Source organism: Pagrus major, chromosome 13 (assembly GCF_040436345.1).
Source record: "Pagrus major chromosome 13, Pma_NU_1.0".
In the NCBI taxonomy this organism is placed as follows: Eukaryota; Metazoa; Chordata; class Actinopteri; order Spariformes; family Sparidae; genus Pagrus; species Pagrus major.
In genome coordinates, this window is record NC_133227.1 from 26005472 (window position 1) to 26021110 (window position 15639).

At 40.7% G+C, this 15639-nt stretch overlaps 1 protein-coding gene across 1 annotated transcript in view; it reads right to left on the bottom strand.

Annotated features, from left to right (window-relative positions):
• Positions 1-15639, bottom strand: part of fstl4 (follistatin-like 4) — a 196780-nt gene that overhangs the window by 107867 nt on the left and 73274 nt on the right. The gene's annotated exons all lie outside the window — the stretch shown is intronic.

The following is a 15639-nucleotide window of genomic DNA, read 5'->3' on the forward strand; positions in this document are numbered from 1 at the left end:
TGACATGGTTTGTGAACATTACAAGCATTGCTCATTAAAACTGGGGATTACAACTAGCTGCCTTCTTACACTAGAAGTAGGCCACGTTTTCAAGAGATGGTAATGATGCTAATTAGCAGTTTAGCTACTAATTACACGCACGCATGGACACACAAACAAACACACAGGATAGACTCAGTCTTAACTAAGGGCTGCCCGCTGCAAACAAATTGTTTTGCTGTGGATTGTGTTGAACAGCGGTGGTCGTTTAGTGATTAGAGAGTCATTTGTCACAGTAAGGTCACGGGTTTGACCGCCTGAGCAGACAAATGCTCCATAAAGTGGCCTTTAGTAAGACACGGAGCCTCTAATCACTCGCTCAAACAAATGCTTAAAATGCAGAAAATGAATGCAGATGAGTGAGGAGCGAAAGGAGCGAAGCAAAACAAACTGCGGCATTAGCATCATGAGTAATAAGCAACCCTCGCCTTCCACCCAGCTGTAAGTAATTCACTTGAAGTGCAGTGACTAATTTATATGAAATAGTATCCATCACTGAAAAGATCGCCCATCGCCATGCAGTGCACTTGAATAATGGAACTGTTTTGCATGATAATGAGCGAGGCCAAGGGATCACACTTCAATCCCCCGCAAACTAAATATCTAATGTTACGTACAGAACGTACAAGATATGGACTGTACGGGGTGAATGTAATTACAGCAGCCGAGTCAAGTCTCGAAACGCCTTCTCGATGAAATAACATGTTTTTAATCCACCCACCTTTAATGTAGTATACATATCCTTATCTCATTCAAGAACGCATCTTGTTCGCTTGCCACAACTGATTCAGTTATGATGATAAATTGTCTCTTTCACTGACACTTAAACTAAAGGGCGGCTGTTTTTGTTGATACGCTGTTAAAGCTATGAGAAATTCACGGACTGTCTCTTCAGTTTACAGAAGTGGACTGTTCCATACGTATGGCATACGGCTGGTTTGAGCGTCAAAGAAAAGTGGTAATAATGTAAACCTAAAATGATATGGAGAAAACACATCATCTTAAAGAAGCTAACATCACTTAAACTTTTTGTTTGTACCTATCATTCTGAAGTAAATACTGGTTGCACAGTGTAATAGCTGAACAAAAATGACACCGACGTGTATAGATTGTTCCCTATAAATCTTGCTTTTAGGATGTATTCCAGGAAAATTGAAGGTCGAATACAGGAAGCATGTCTAAAATAGCAAGAGGCATCGTTTTACCTGGTCACAACCCGCACGTAACGTCGGTACAACTGAAATAACTCTGGAAACTCGACACTGCAAACGAAAAAAGAACCCTTCTGATGGAAGAGGCAAATAAGGCGAAGAGGGAGAGTGATAGAAACAAGAGATAAAACAAGAGTGAACCGACGGGTGCTCAATCGATGGAGAGTGCCGGTGTGGTGTCAAAGTCTGCTCCCCCGTTGATACGTGTTTCTGCTTGCCATCAGAACATGTCAAAGCTGCCATACTTTCTACCTTATCCGTGAGAAACAAAACCTGCTTACCTACTAAGACAACATAGTGTTTTACTCTGCTTTGGGGTTTTTAGGTCAAATTGGGATTCTTACAGTTGTTTTTTTTTTGCTTTGGACAGTAGCCAGGCTGCTTGGAGTAGCCATGTTGCTAATGCTGTCTTTGTAATGGTGGCAGAGGAAGACCACAGGGAAATGAAGGGAGAGAGAAAGTTAAAGGCTTGTCTGTTTCCGCTTTGAAGAGGCTGTTTCGACGAACAGTGTTTAAAGGCTTGAGTTTCATGTGATCTAGGTGTGATCTTTAAGGTGTTTACATATATGAGAAAACGTTTGAGAGGAAAAACTGGTGCAACCATCAAGGAGACAGTTCTACATGTGTAACACTGTAATGCAACCAAACTCAAAGAAAAAACGGTTCCCTTCACAATCTGTCAGTTAGTGATTTCGTACAACAAGTGCATCCTTAAACAACAACTTTTATGGGTTTTATAATGTACAGATCAAAAAAAAAAAAGGTAAAAAAGTTTGTCAGAGAAAATAAAAAAGGTTGAGTACCATAATAATGAAATGCTACGTGGTGCCAGAGAAGAACAAGCATTATTATTTAAAAAAAATAACAAGACACATGAAATATAAATAGTATTGGAGAAATACTGAATTAAAAAACATCAGACAATTAAAGTCAGCCCTCAGGTACAAACACTCAATCTAATTAAAGAGTAAATTGTAAATTACAGTCGCTGAATTGGCAGCATTGTTGTGTATCATGCCAGCAGGCATTGGATCAGCAGTGGGACTGTGACCAGATGGAGCCTCACCTCAAGAGGAAGCCACCGGTCCCTGCTAAGCTTCAGTGACACCTGTAACATAGGCGCGAAAAACAAAAAGGTCAGCAGCATCCATCCATACTGCTCCGGTTCTCCGAGGAGACCATGTGGGATGAGCTTGAAAATAATAACACGGACTGATAACTTCCCCGAGGCAGCTGTTGGGGGTTGCTACTCCCTTTGGGTCTTAGCATTACAGCACTCTCCATAGTCAGCGACTTATGGTAGAATGGTGGCTCGATGATGCAAATAGGCCCTGTTGTACTGAGATGCTGCACTTGCTAATAATGAGCACCAAGGGCACGGTGTCACTCAATATAATGGAGCCATAGTCGCTTTACGAGTTGATGGTATGAAATGACCGTGAAAGAAAAAAAAGGAAAGGAGCCCATTCCTCCCACTGGAGAATATCATGTGAATGACATTCTGCTTTTCTAAAGAGTGTGCATATTTTTCCTTCACCATTGCTGTAAAACTCAGCTAAGTGTTAATATACACAAACAGCGTGTCAGCAATTCAGGACTAGCTGTTTATTGGGCACAGCTAAAGCCACATAAAGACTCTCTCATTACAGATGGCCTCTGATGTTGCATCCATTGTAGCGTGTGCCGTTAGCCATTAAATCAACCATTCATATCAGGAGGCTGACCTTTGTCAAATGGAAAGAGACATTATCTCGAGCCATTTTATATGAACAACCCAATGAATAAACCACATCAAATCCAGGCCTACGCAAGCCAGTGGTACGGAAACATGCTGACATTGGCTTGAGAGGAATTTTATTGGAAAAACATGCAACAAAAACATGGTCTGGTCCTGGAATAAAGAAAATTAGCGTCCCTCTACTTGGGATCAAGTAGAGGGATATTAATATTATAAGGCTGCAACTAACAATTACTTATATATCAAATAATCTGTAGATTCTTTTTTCTTTTCTCGATAAAAAGTCAGAAAAATGGAAAAAAATGTTGAAGCTGAAATCAGAGAATATTGACATTATTCACTAACAACGACCACGCCATCGTTTAGCATAAAGGTCATTTTATTTGAATTGATAGAAGGCTTGATGAGGGTAGGAAAGAAAAATGGTTAGGCTACATAGGTCTGCACAGGTGATTGGATTGGAAAGGCATAGGTGTTGCGTTAAAGGGACGCAGGTGGCTTTGGGTAGACGGCTCAGGCGGCGAATTAGCGAAGGAGAGAGGCGTGGTCTAGCTCCTGAACCTTAGTTATAATAACTTCATTTCAAAACAATTAATCGATTTATTGGCTAGTCGTTCCAGCTCTGACTGGAAATGAGTACACCAAGATTTTATTGTAAGGATTCCTGATTGGCAGTGTGATATTTTTTTATAGTGAAGAAAAAAAGGAATCCAGTTTTCTAAGATAGAACATCTAGTGACTTGAACCTTTTAAACATTTCTTTTACCCATATTATGGAACTTCACATTCTCTGTAAAAATCAGGTTTTAGGTGCAAGTAAATGAAGTGCCTCGGTTTTATAAAAGGATATGTGAGAAACTGGGCAGTCACTGAATTGATCATTCAGTCAGTCAGAGAGTCGAGAAAATCAGGTGCTGCAGCACATTGAGCTACGCTGGTTGTCAATCTGGGCTCGTTCTTTGCCCTCTGGTCAAACTGTTCAGCTGGCAGAGTGGAAATATATAATCTGACAGCTCACATTACACAGGACAGTGGAGGGACTGTACAGCTTCAAGATCCGGAGGAAAATGAGAGGCAAGGACAGAAAAGCAGGAAAAAAAAATGTGTGAGCTGAGCATTGGGACATGAAGACTGTACCCAGAAAGGAAAATTTAACAGAGTCCGTATTCTTTAACTGAACTCGCTCTGGTATACCCTACACCCACGGACAAACACAGGGAAGCGAATGACTCAGGCTGTGCTTTCAAAGTGCCAACTGTGATTTTCCATTATTACGACACATATTTTGAAATGATTAGTAAGTGCGTAAATGGCTGCAAGGCTGGCTGAAATTGTATCTTTGAATAGTTCTGATTATAAAATTGATATGCTGATTAAATGGCACTCTTATTAGTGTTATTATAATTTTCTCGGGCTCTCTTTAATCAGACGGGTTCTTTGACTTTCTTCTGGAAATACCCCCTAATTTACCCCCTAATCTTTGGACCAGTTTGGATCAATTATTGATATACAAAATATACTGTATTAAAGTTTGGGACATAATTTTACTGAATTTTCGATCTTTAATTAGATACAGTCTTGGTTTGGACCCCCACACAGGTCCACCCCTATCATTTTTGTCTTTTCCGCCTCCTCTCTTGCTGTTTATATGTTGTGTTGTATCATATTTATAATGCAGTATACCAATGTCAAGATCCAAGTTGGCTAAAGAATACATTCTCTGTGCTCAAGGTGGAAAGAACAGGCTGCATACAAAGCAACACATTGACAATAATAAATGTTTTTGTTGAAATGAAAAAAACACAAAGCATGTGTAGCATACTTTGATGTGACAGCAGGGATCTTTTAAAGAAGCCACGGCGGATCAGGTGAGAACACAGGTATGCGCTTTAGACCCAGAACCTGCGTATGTGTGTGTATGTGAGTGCTTGTTTGTGTGTGTGTGTGTGTAAGTGTTTGTCAGGGACTTACAGTATTTTTTTTTTCGTACCCAGGGTCACTTTGCCTCGAGGTGATGCTTGTATTTTTTATTTCTTGTTTTTTCCAGGCTCACACTCTACTTAAGCTCTGAACCAATTTAACACAGACCGGGGGAATGTAGAGGGGAAGCTTGACAGAGTCACTCAAATCCCCGTCTGTGCCATATTGGGAGCATAGTGAGAGAAAAATGAGGGCGAAAGATAGAGGAGAGGAAAGTGGTCTACAAGGGGAGAGCGAAAGCAGGAGAGGGGGCAGAGGGTGGGGAAAGAAATAGATCTATATGGAGACAGAAAGCGTAATGTGCATCCATCGCGCATTAAAAGGCTGTTTACTACCAAGCTAAAGTTGCCTGGTAAATAGTAAATACATTACTTGATTGCCGTCATAAATGCTGCTGCAGTGAAAGATGATAATCGCACTCGACAGTACTTTGAAATCCCGACTTTGACAAAAAACACATCTGACGAGCAAAGTTTTCAAAGTTGAGTCCAGAGGCACTGGCGGCCATATGCATTTTCCTTTTTATGCAGCCATTAAACTGATGAAAGAAGTGTGAAATGAAGGGGATGGGCCAAATGTATTCATTTGTCACTTTCTAATTTCTCAGTTGTTCAGAGGCGTTTGCCAACAGCTTGTAAAAAGTGGTGTTATGAACGGCGATAAAAGCCGACCATGTAGATGAAGAGCTCCACAATGATGCCGTACCACCTGTTAATCCAACGAGAGACGTGACAAAATGCCAGAATGTCTTCCCCCCCGAACGAAGTTAACATTAGGAATCTGTTAATTACTTCTACAACAGAGAAAAAGAGGGTAGAAGTGTGTGCGTGGTAGACAGATAAAAAAGAGAAATAAAGAAATTAAAACCCTAAATAGCGCTGCATTTTCAATTTATTCACTCGTATCTCACGTTTCAATTCTCAATAAAGCCGTATGTGCCAGGCTGGGCAACGTGCATCAAAAGCGAAAAGCCTTGCAGCCTATCCAAGGGGACCATTGTGGTATCACAGAGTACAGCTCACCACTGAAAAGGCAAAGTGATAGGCAATGCCAGTGTTGTGACAAGCATGTCAAAATCTCTTAGGCATGAATAAACATTTTCTTTCAGAGGAGATTATTTTGTTTTTGTCGTGACAGAAGTGGCGTGTCTTCATTCCTGTGACTGTGTATGTCTGTTTGTGTAATTTGCTGCATCCGTGTTGTTTTGTGTGTTTGTGTGTGTGTGTGTGTTCGCACAGACTGGGAAAAGGATTGAGTAGGTAGTCTATGTAAGAGAAGAGAGGTGAAAGAACAAAAAGCAGAAAGTGCAGTTAGAGAAGAAAGCTGCCGGGATGTGAATGAGAAGCAGGACAAGCCCTCGAGCTTCTGAAATTTCAGTCAAATGATACATTAAAGATGCAGCTTATAAAATCTTAAAAGCCTTCGAAAAAGGTCTTCATGAACCAAAAGGGATTTACAAACAAAGATCCTCTAAAAAACACTCTGTTATCATAGAAACTCACAAAATCTGTCTTCAAAATCTGCTGCACTGGTTAGAAAAGAGAAACACACAACGCTTTGGCCTCTTCATCACTCTGCTAGAGATTTCTGACTAATTGCAGTCGTCAGTTTGTTTTAGCCAAATGATCAAAGAAAGCCAAATATGATTTGAGTCTGTTTTCTTTCTTCTGTTGACATTTGGGTTCATTCATATTATATTATGATGAAGTTGGAGTGGGAGCAACCCAAGTGAAAGAAGATTGCTTGCATTTTCTGAAAAATAAGATGTGAGTGATGGAAGCTGTTTCATCTCCCAGTGCATGTGACAGTGAGTGTGTAGCTGCTGCTGTTCGTGTGTGGTCCAACAAAAATAGTACGTTCGTCTGAAATGGTGTGTCCAGAATAAACGTTGTATGTTTTATGCAAACCAGGAATATGTTCAAACTTTACATTTCTTTAAGTTCAGTTTTTACATTTTTGCATGGCACACAAACCACTTGGTCAGGTTAAAGATGTTTTGGCATAGAATACCTGCTTTGGTCACCACAAACACAGCTGGAGATGTTCCCGACTTCTCGTTAAAGCTATCCAATTCTTGTTGCCAACACACTGCTGGAAATTCTCTCGAGGTCTCCTTAAAAATATCCCCGTGGTTTCACTTTTACAAATGTTGAAAAGCTAGAACTGCAGTCACTGACTCGCGGCAACCTTCTAACCAAACTGTGCCAGCATCCCCTCCACCTCCCGATAAGAAACATGTAATGCGAACGTGATGTGACGCGTATTGTAGAAACATCAGTATGCCAAGACACGTAAAAATGTGAACATATCACTGGCTTGCAGAAACATTAACAGGCGTCTGAGCTGTGTCCGACTAGACACTTAAAAAGTGACTTTATTCTTCTTTGCTTGGGAGTGACTTATCAGCATGTGCTCATGTGCCTGTGGTAGAGGAAAAGAAATGATAGTTCCTGAGCATAAGTGGGTAAAAATAGGTAAAATTCACCCAGTGTTCTCTCTCTCACACCAGTTCCAACAAAAGTTGCAGGAGATGAGGCTTCACTTTTAACCACATCTTACTAGCCTATGGGCTCCATTAAAAAAGCGTGTCCCATCACACCTTAACTGAGACTGGAGTGGAGAAACTGTTCTAGTAATGGTACAGCAGTTTACGATTCAGGAAATCCTAAATGTACTGTTCATTTTACTGAAGTACCACATCTCTGTTTTAACATCGGGGCTATAGTCTTTACCGTAGCAGACTGTTCGTTTTGGTGCAGTATCCTTGATGATGTCCCGCACCAGCAGGGGACATCGGTGACCAAAGAGATCTTTCTATTTTCATAGGGGAGACTGATGTTTACGAGGCAAGGGACCAGAGTGGGACCAGGGGACGTCTCTATCTGGGACAGGGCATCCATTTCACATAGCAAATACGTCCACGGTAATGAATCTGTGGGGAGGAAATCAACTTAATGAGTTGAGACTCACGTGACTGTTGAGGAGAGAAAATGAGGAGGAAAAAGGTGTTGCGGTAAAGAAAGATGGGGATGGGTGGACCGCTCGTTAATAAGCCCGCTGTAACAAATAAAGGCCTGTCAGGGGAGGCCTGGAGGGCGTTAGGTGTGTGTTTGTGTGTGTGTGTGTGTGTGTGTGTGTGTGTGTGTGTGAGTCACACCTGGTAGCCGAGCCTGACTTTAGTCCTTATTAACCTAACAGAGTTGGACGGCAACTTCTGATCCAAGCATTTCGTAAAAATGTGACCTGGGTAACTTTACACCCCTGCTGAAAAAGTTTTGGTAAATTTTGAGCATTTATACTGATTTGGTTCTGTCACTTAATAAAGTGCAGCAGAATGAATGACGGTAGGGCTGCGTAATACGGTAAAAAATGATTTTGTGATTATATATTACATATATAGCGATTGCAATATGATTCAGGATTTGTGGGAATGATTGTTTTTACAACACAATTTTCATTTTGCTGAAATACCTGAAATCATGATGTGGTATTTTTAATTCTGAGATTTGCTATTGCACTCGGCCATACTGCAATTTCGATAGTAATTTGATTAATTGTGCAGCCCTAAATTAGGGTAGTTCGACATGAAGTGAAGAGTCTGCACAACTCACGAGCAGGTCGTGCTCAAATCCAGCAAACCAAGATATAAAAAGCGAACAAGAAGCACCTTGGAGAGTTTATCTCTCTGTCGATGGAATCACTGCTTTTCACTTGACAGGTCAAAGGTACATCTTGACTTTCACTTCCAACGATCTCTATTTCATCAAGTCATTTTTTAGTATTATCGAGTAATGACTGTTATTTTCTTAAAAACAAGTTTTTCTAACATTTTCTGGAAAGATGTTGGTATTCAGGTTAAGGTTAACTGAGAGATATGGCAGAATTGCATCCCACATACTGTATTTAAAAGTATATTTGTGTGCAGCTCACATCATCAATACCTGTTAAGAGAACCAATACTTCTGTTATGACAGAGACCAGAGACATAAAGTTTGGCTTGTCAATGAAAAAAACACAAAATAGTCTTTTAAATCCTATGGAGAATTGGCACAGAGGAGAATGAACCAAACAAACAACAGCAAAACAAATCATAAACGACCTGCAAGCAACCACACATAGTTGGTATAAGCATCTCGCTGTGACCTTACCCAGCCTCTGTGTACATGACTAAAGCTGCAGGGCAAGCGCCTGCGCCAAAGTTGGCCCTCCTTATGAGAGCTGTGTGTTTGTGTGACCGAGTTAATGGTCTCAGTCACAGGAGGGGGCAGAGGGTTAGCGAGCAATAAGATGGACGGCGGACGGCGGAGCGCTGCCACGGGCTGCGGAGAAGGGCGAGGAGAGAAAGATGAGGAGGGAAGCTTTGATGGCTAATGCTATAACCACAGCTGCCGCCGAACAGGGCGGGATGATAAGGAGTCATCAGAATGGTTGAGGCAAGTCTTAAAGCGAGAAACAAGGCGAACCATGACGGATGATGAACACTGTACCCGTCATGTTTGGAGCGTTTTGGCTACAGTTTCTGGATCCCATGAAGACCAATGATGACTTCAACATCAATGAATCAGGGTCCTGCTAAAAATTTATTTTCATTATCTACTCATCTCCTGATTATATGAAAGAATAACCAATTATTGTTTGGTCTATAAAGATAAAACCTATTGAGAAATGCTCTTTAGTAGTTCAGATTCCAAGGTGACAAAAACCCAATTATTATTTTGATTACTATCATAAAGTTATACAGTGGTTCCCAAACTTTTTCTGCGATGCCCCCCTGTTGTAGATAACAATATGTTCAAGCCCCCCTGCCCACAAACACACATACACGTCTTTTGCTTGCAAACCTCTACAGAAAGTATTTTAAACATTGTCAATGTCAGTGTGACATCGCACTGAAAAAACTGAGCAAGGAACACGTTACTGAATCAAGCATTTGAATCTTTTACTGAGTGATAGTAGTGTAGCAGTTTTTTTTTCTGAAGACAAGCTTCTCTTTGTGTTCAGGATGTGTGGCCTCCAAGTAGCTTCTTAGCAGTCAGAAGCTAATATTTTGAGACACACGACAAGTGTGGTCTCTTTTCATTACCCCGGTGGGTGGGTGGATATCTCGCCCTCGGCTTTACCAGTACAACGGTTTGTACTGGTAAAGCCGAGGGCAAGATATCCCTTGACACATTTTCTTCTGGTTGTTTGGCTTTGTTCCGTAGCCTTGCCGCCCACTTTGGGAGCCACTATAGTAACACAAATAATACATTTTTGTAATACCTTTCAAGGAGAGCAAAATAGTCACATTTAAGAAGCCTTAAAGGAACTGTATTTATTCTTATTCTTCCATGTTGTATTTTAGAGCCAATGCCAGGACACATTCTTTATACGCTAGCATACTTGGCCAATGAAACAGAGTCTGATTCTCCCCAAAGATTACTCACAGATTATTAGAGAAGCAGCAGACCTCTTACCTCGACAGAAAACAAGAGGTTGCAGGTAAATATTGTTTTGCAAGGCAAATTTGTTTGAAATCATGGGCTCAATGGATGAATGGATGAGTGCCCCGTCCTAACTGAAGCAGAGCTCGCTGTGAGCCTGGGGAGACTCATGACTAATTTCTGTCTGACGGATGGTAACACATCATCCATCTGATCTGGGAAACCAACAGCATCACAAGTAGTATCACCAGTGCGACTCCCTAATGAAGTGGTCATAGCGGGATAAATTAAAGACCCCCTGCTGAGCGCCTTACATGACCCAATGGAAACAGATGCCTCTTTGGTCTGCCCTCGCTGGAGCTTCCTACTTCATCAGGAAGATGAAAGCGTTCAATAAACTGCGTTAGTTCTTTTTTCAAATGGTTTCAAAGGGATGGGGCGGTTATCAAAGCCATGGTCAGAAGTGGGTCGAGAGGGAGGAGGAAGCATCAGCACTTGTGATGCTAATTTTACGAATTTAGCTGATGATTGGTCTGGGACATGGTCATGGACTGAAATTAACTTGGTAGTTCATCAACTGTTTCCACAATGCCACATTTTTTATGTTTGTGTAGAGTGACCAAACATGCACATTTGAAATCAAGTGAAACCAATGAAAGTGAATATCTGTATGTATTAGTTGGACGGTAAGTACACTTACTTCTTGAAAACACTCTCCAAATGTGACCCAACAAACCCAGTTCTCATACCAACAGAAAGAGATTTATGTGTGTTTTCCACTCTGCCAATCTTTGTAGTTGAGATATGATCAAGTTCAGGCCACTACTTGGTTAAGGTCATGGAAAGATGGTCGTCATAGCTTAAGCAAGGGTCAACATTGATGGGTGGTGAGAGGTGAAGCATGAAACCCGATGTCTAACTTGAAGAACTCCAGATGACAGCTCATCCACCACCCCAACCTTCACACTAGTTTGTGGCTTTGACACTGAACATAATCACTGGTTGTTTTGTTTTTTTGCGATGTTCAGACAAAAGCCCAACGCTGTCAAGCTCATATAATCACAGGTTTCAATATGTCTCTGTTGGCATGTAACCTTCTTTGTCCTGATAATTCAGGAAAATACAAAAAGGAAAAAAAATATGATACACAGATTATAATGCATGGTTGAGTCTGAAAAGTCAAGGGGTGGCACTGTCTCTCTATTAAAAGGTATTATCATTTTTATGGCATCAATTATCCCTCGGTAAGGGAAGGGAGGTGTCATTTTTCACATGGTGAAAAAAAACCCGCCGACATCCTCAAGGAAAACCCTTTTTATGACTTTGTGCAATTACAATGTAAATGGGTTATTAGGTTTGAGTGCAGCTGGCATATCAGTCTTTTTTATTGACAATGTGCCCCTTTTGCAGCCATTTGGGGTCAAATAACTTTTAACTTTGAAGCTGTTTATCAATTTGCCATTCTTCACGAGACGTGGTGACTTTCACTTTTGTGACATTTGCTGTTTCCGCGCTAATGCTTCATCAGAGTCTTTGTAATGTGGAAAAGCTTAAGCTAGCTCAGAGTAATCCTAAAAGTGCCTCAAAGAAAACAGAATTGAACTTATTGAAAAGGTGGAATAATAAAAAAAAAATCCCTTTATCCTGTTTTGAGTCCGTACACTGATTTGTCCCTTGTTATGGCGTTTTAAAAGTCTTTCTTCTTATTCCATTGTTATTCTAATATAATATTCTAATATGGGCACTTATTGTTAAATGAATATCTATTAAAGTACCAGCTAAACAGACTTTGTGTAAATACAAAGAAGCCAGTGACAGGCCAGAACAAAGAGTTTCCACCAGTGCTACCAGGTCCTTCTAGCTCTACAGAGAGAATATCTGCCTATCCACAGGGATAAATTCCTTCAGCCCGACAACAATGTTTGTCTCCCTTGTTTCTCTCCACTGAAGAAGAAAAAGTAAAATAAAAAAAGTTAATTAAAAACATAAAACTAAAGTAGAGGCCCGGTCTTTTCCTTGAAATAATGGTCAACTTTTTCAATAACGCTTATATGAAAACATCTGACGTTAAATACTACAATGAGTAAACGCAAGAAACAAAAGTAAACAAAGTAAGAAAAACAGAGTATTAAAGCACAGCCAAGCACAATGCATGCCTAAATCGTCTGAGCTTAGTCTAATCTTCAAGATGATGATGATGTCAAGTCAATTTTATCCATAAAGACAGAATTCATAAACATTTCCTGATGGATGAAGATGACATGATTTACCGCCTCCAGGTTGTTTGCCTCTGTGCACCAGTAAAATTGCTGTTCCTGAGTTATGGTGTTGAATAATGGCCAGACAAGTGTTTTGGATGTCACATCCATGTTGACCTTTGACCTTTTTAGATATAAGATATCATCCCTTCATCATTTAATCTTGTTACACATGTGTGTTAAAATGTGTTGTAATTATCATATGAATTGTTGAATAATGGCCAAAGATGAGTTTTGTGGCGTCACAGTGATCTTTGACCACCAAATCCTAATCAGTTCATCCTCGAGTCCAAGTAGATTTCATGTTCACAAGAATAGGACAGAGCAAAATGAAAACGTCCATGTTGTCAGTCAGCCGCTGTGTAGTTTACTGGAAAGGATACTTGTGTCCATGAACAGTCCATGAAGTCTCGCCAGACCACGATGTAAATGACAAAGACTGTGGAACAGCGTGCAGTTAATATTTCTGATAAGTAAAGAGTGAATAATGGATGTTCTGAATGACATGGAGGTCGTGATCATGTGCCCTCTCAAAGCCTTATGAATAAACAAATCCTTAAATGAACTGTAAGTGGGAGCCGGTGAAGGGAGGTCAGCACAGTCGGAAAATTGTTCCCTTTTGCCAAATTTGGAGTGTTTGGCTCCGGTTGGGCAAACTGAATCAGAATAATCCAGAAAGCCTACATAAGTTGCCAAAATCGAGACTGCGACCTTGACCGTAGCCATGAGCTGAAGGAAAATCGGCTTTCACAGCAGAGCTTTTTGGGTTTTATCAAATTTGAGAGCAAAATCACCAAAAAGATTTTTGCCATGTGGCTAAATGCATAGCTGCAGGGACCCAAAGAGATCCATTTTCATCTGTGAGGGTCTGTAATAACATTTCTTGCCATCCAGCATTTAATACGCTGTAGGCTTTCCAAAAATGGGCCTTGAAATATATATAAACAAAGAAATAAAGAAAGAAACAGAGAAAAAAAAAACAATTTGTTCAAAAGGAGGGAGAAAATGTAGTTGAACCTACACTTTACTCAATTTGTCTCAGTGAGAAATACCAGTTTGTCTACGAAATATTGTCGTGTTGTGTCGGTGCAATTACTGTGGGAGATACATTCTCTAGTCTTTTTATGTTGACTTATTTGATAATTATACACTACAGTACTGGAGCAACTGCGAAGTGAAACACTCCTTTCGTAGGGCAATGGGGAAAAGTCGAGATGGCTTTTCCGCAGCGGCGATACCGACGACTGGATGAGTTACAGAGGCTTCAAACCAGGTTGTTGCTTTCTCTCAGTGAGACAATAAGGCTGCAGTCAGGAAAACAAAGCACAATAAGGCCACTAACAGGCCGGCAGGGACGCTAGCATACCCAGAGACAACCGCTGCACCTTCTCTCTAGCTCTTCTGCTATTCATGTATTAAAAGAAAACAATAATTATGAGTAATGACTTTGGCACAGCGCTGCGAGAAATGCTTTCCAATGATGTCTTTGTACGTCAGGTGCAATAATTACCTCCCAATTACACAGACACACACACACACGCATGATTCCCGTGACATCTGACTGATTTCCAACATTTTCCATCTCCTGCTGGTTTGCATTCAGACAACTTGAGTTTAAGCCTAATGTGCCGACTGAACATCCCTAATGTGGATTAGTTATGCATGGTGGTATCTGCCAGGAAGCCTTCCCCCCTCCCTAATGTGATACGACTAAAAGTGCTGCCATGTCTGTGCGCGCGAGTGTGTGTTTTTTTAAGCGCTGCGCCGACATGAAACCATGCACTCTAAATAACTATAGCCTTACTATTCTATTTTAACATCCACACTCTGAGGGATTATAAAAGATGTTTAATACTAGTCTGACCTGGAAAACTAAATTTACAGAGGAGAAGGGGACGCCAACAGGTAACGTGTACATATACTTGCACGCTTGCAGGATTTGAAAGTTGTTAATACTTGAAATTAGTCGAAGCCCTTTGTAGCCCTGTTACCTTTAAATCGAAGATGATGAAGCAGCCGAGCTGTTCCTTGGGTAATAATGCTGACTGCTCATGCTGAGGGTGCACTTCTGCTAATGAGGGATAGTGAAGGAGTGAAGATCCTAATGATTTACTATGGAGAACTGGTGATCCACAGTAACCTAGTGGTGATTTGTGAGTGCCAGGATATTGATATTAGTGGTAGTAGAGGCAGGTGCACATACAACATTAATATACACATGCACTGACGACAGATCTGATTCATGAAACATGAAGTTTGAATTATCGGATTAAAAATCCTGTTAATGACATCTGAACATTGTTTACCTTCTCAATAAAAACTCACCATTAAAATAACACATTTACATTGATTGTTGAATAAACTTTAACCACTATAAATGATTTAGATGCCGGTATTTGTGATTGCAGAGTAAGTGTGCTGACTTGAACTGAGTTGAGGACTGTGATAACAGCAGCGGGGCATGCAGAGGAAGATGAATACGGCACGAGATGATAAAAAGTGCTTACTGTCTGACTGCTTCGCTGTCGTATCCCAGACAAACTTGACCCTGAGCCACGGCCCTCAGCGCCAAACTTCAAATGATTTCACTCTTCCATTCATCTCGATTGAAAAGGTGGCTGACAGTAACAGCTTGATCTCCAAAGTGATTGATGCCTGTGACAAGAGCTCGACAGCAGCACTGCGCAACAAAATAATTTTGTTTGTCTGTACATCTCCGTTTCTGTTTAATGTTTCAACATCAAACTAAAAGTCAGAACATCACTGCAGCCTTCAAATTGCTCAAAAGTGTGCCTCACAGGCACCAGATCATCATTTGAGGGCAATTCTCACTTACAGAGGCATCAAAAAAAAAACCTGTACTGTACTCAGTGATGCAATCAGACATGAAGACAAACAGCCCCGCTGCAGCATCGCTGTGTACCGGTGGTAGAGCAGCAAATAAAAATCTTAACGAGGTTAATGATGTTTACTAACTAAAGAAAACTGTT